At 48.8% G+C, this 3262-nt stretch overlaps 1 long non-coding RNA gene across 1 annotated transcript; it reads left to right on the forward strand.

Annotated features, from left to right (window-relative positions):
• The first annotated feature begins 309 nt into the window (after positions 1 to 309).
• Positions 310 to 3025, forward strand: LOC141027633 (uncharacterized). The gene is made up of 2 exons (XR_012189274.1): positions 310 to 714; positions 794 to 3025. It is a non-coding gene; the product is annotated as an uncharacterized lncRNA (long non-coding RNA).
• The last annotated feature ends 237 nt before the right edge of the window (positions 3026 to 3262 follow it).

Genomic DNA, 3262 nt, shown 5'->3' on the forward strand with positions numbered 1-3262 from the left:
ATCGCTGCAGCACCGGCATGCCAACGCCTCGAAAATGCGCACACCCCGGCCGCCTCCTCATCCTCTACCGCGGCCGTGCCCGTCTCCGACGCCGATGAGGGCGCCGCCGTGCCTACAGGACGGCAGGGCCAGTGCGCCGAGGTTGTCCACACCGAGGGGGCTGATTGCACTTTTTAAAAGATCTAGGGGGTGTGTGTGTCAATGCTTTGCCATGTCAGCTCTTGACAGCCAGGCCCCACTTGTCAGAAAGCGATCAAACGGGCTAAACCACCCGATCAGTGCTTTTTGCAACGACTTAAGTGATTTTGCGAAGTTTTTTGCAACGGATTAACGAGTTGGTGGTTTTTTGCAAACCTAGCCACATTGGTGGTTTCTTGCAATTGACTCCTGCCCCATAGACGAGCGCCGCCCGACCCCGCCTCCCTCGACCCCGCGCCGCTGCGCCGCTGCGCCACCTCGCCTCCGCCCGCCGGTGCGCGCCGCCACCTCACCGGACCCCAGGAGCTCCGCCGCCTCGCGCTGCCGCCTGCGCCGCGTCGCGCGCCGCCACCTCCCCACAAGCTCGCCGCCCCGCCGCGGAAGCCTCGTCGCCGGTCGCCCCGACCTCGAGATCCGCCGCCGCCATGGGAGCCGAGCACCGAGCTCCTCTGCGCCCCGCCCGCATCCCCGCGTCGCCGCCGCCGCCCCACGCTACCTCGCGCCTGTTGCGCCGCTGTACGTTGTGCTCAAGCCCTGTTTTTCTTCTATTCCCCTTTCCAAGTCTTCCTCTCATCTTATCCATTGGAGGCCGCAGCCGTCAGGTCGCTGCTGCTGCTGGTGGCGTGATTGCCATCGCTGTGAGATTGCTGCTGTTCTTGGCGCCGCTTCTCGTCGTGGTCGCTGCCGTGTGGAGGCTGCTCCCGCTCCCCTGCTCCTTGCGTCGTCGTGGCCGCCGCTGCTGCCGGTGGAGCACGGGCTGCTGCTGGCCATCGGCCCACCCCCGGTCTATTGCTTCTCCAACTCCTTGTGTCACTCTTGGTTCGATCTTTAGCACTGGAGAAACATAGTTCCTGTAGGTGGGTTAGCATCTTGGCTGGATTGTTTGATGTGGCCTGTTTTGCCTGTTCAGGTATGCCAACAGCTTGACGAACATGTCTATATGCGCGTAAGCAATTAAACCTGGGGAGAGGAGTTAGTTTGCAAGTTATAATTCTGTTTTATCTTACACGTGAGGATTAAAAATGCTCTTGTACACTGGTTTTCCCTTGCTGTACATCACTGAACTTGGTTCAGTTAAAAACTGCAGTGCCTGACAGTTCTGGACAGCAAGCTTCTATCTAAAAAATGAGTTAGCTATGCTTAGAATTTATAGTTGGCCCCTTTACATAAGTTCTAGATAAAGTTCCAAGGTTTCCGTAGAGTACTTATTTGCTTCATTTGGATCTATGGTTTGAGAGCAGCCATCATTTTAGTTTTCTGTCCTGAAATTTATGTTCCTGGGGTGCAGAATTTGTTGTATGGCAGTTTAGGCCATGCTAGAGGTTTAATTAAATTAAAGTCACAACACAAAAATTGTAGAGGATATTCTGCAGATGCTTAAACATATAGTATTTGTTAGATTTCGTGTTATACACTAAATCCTATGAAATTATTAAGATGACTGTACTATGTTGGACAGAATTTTACGTTTGACTTGGTGATTGTAACTAGACTTATACTAAGATTTTGTCATCGTTGATGATATGAGGACTTATAATGTGATAACGTACGTATGAGCTGGGGTCTTGTGCGTAGGAGCGCCACTAAATTATATATTCTTATGTGTTGAGACCATGCTTTGCTGTGACTGGGATATATGCTTGATGACAAGTGTGGGTACTTCGAGTTCGGAACCGTTTGCCTCACAATTTGTGCCCTGCGGTTGAGGCAAGTTCACGACGGGATAATGACTTGCATAATCTCTCATTCCATTTTTTATTTATGATATCTTCCATGTCAATGATGTTTATTATGATGGCGATGACGATGACCATGATATGTTGATTCAAGTACTATGGTTGCATTTGCATACTTGCACTCATGATGATGGTGAATGAAGGCGTGCACTACCTTGGTGGGCACATTGAGACCTTCATTGTTGGGTTGCGACCTACTTTGGAGGCAACCTCCACATATTGGAGTGAGTGGATGTCGACGGGCGTCCACTCAAGCTATCCAGGTATACGCAATGAAATGAGATGAGCATGTAGGCATGTAGGGCACCATTATATGTGTTGGAACACTAATGAGTGTATGGTGTTAACCGAGTCTTGGTATATTGATATGAGTACTGTTTATTATTCCTTTATGAACTTGCTGAGTCTTTGTACTCGTCCTTGTTGCTTATATGTTTTAGGTAAATCCTGAGAACGACATGCATGGGAGTCTTCGGAGTACCATCCTCCTCGCCGCACGGGCCTCCTCCTTGCCGGAGTGACGCCCCTCGCCGGAGCAGCGCCGGCCAAGCCCATTGGCCACCAGGTGTTGTTCCTACTCCTCTACCTACTACAGCAGCACAATGTTCTTCTATATTGCAATAGAGTAGGAGTATTTGCTAGAGTAGCTAGGACGTACAGCTATTGTTAATTGCCGCCATGTGTATTGTTTTGTTAGAGCAGATGGCTCCCATGATCCCATCAATTTTGCATCGCTGGATGCTTTATGTACACATGCACGGATCTGTCATAACTTTACACTAATTTAAGATTGTGTTGATCTGAAGTGCTGGCTCCTACAGCATTGCATTTCACTTGAAATGCTACATTTCTACTCCTAACCCATTCTCCCTTTCTTAGTGTTTTTGTTATGCAGGTTGGAAGAAAAGAAGAAGATCCAGAGAAGATCTTAGTAATAAGATAGTTTTGACTTTGTGAAACTTGCTACCTATGGATGAAACTGTGTAATATTGATGAAACTATGTATATGTATGGATGAAACTTGCTACTATTGGTAACATGTGTTGGATATATATGTGTTCATGACTATTGGTAATATGTGTTGGATATGCTATATTGGTCTTATATATATAAGAAAAAACAGAATTAAATGGGGCAATATAGGCTCTTTGCCATTTGCCAGCAGATGGCAAAGAGCCTGCAACCTTTGCCGTCTTTCAGCAGATGGCAAAGAGCCATGCCCTTTGCCGTCCGCTGGCTGATGGCAAAGGCGTTTGCATCTTTGCCATCCGCCAGCAGACAACAAAGTGCCCTTTGCCGTAGCTCGTTTAGTCGGACGTTTTGCCATC

The sequence above is a fragment of the Aegilops tauschii genome, chromosome 7 (assembly GCF_002575655.3).
Source record: "Aegilops tauschii subsp. strangulata cultivar AL8/78 chromosome 7, Aet v6.0, whole genome shotgun sequence".
NCBI classification, from domain to species: domain Eukaryota; kingdom Viridiplantae; phylum Streptophyta; class Magnoliopsida; order Poales; family Poaceae; genus Aegilops; species Aegilops tauschii.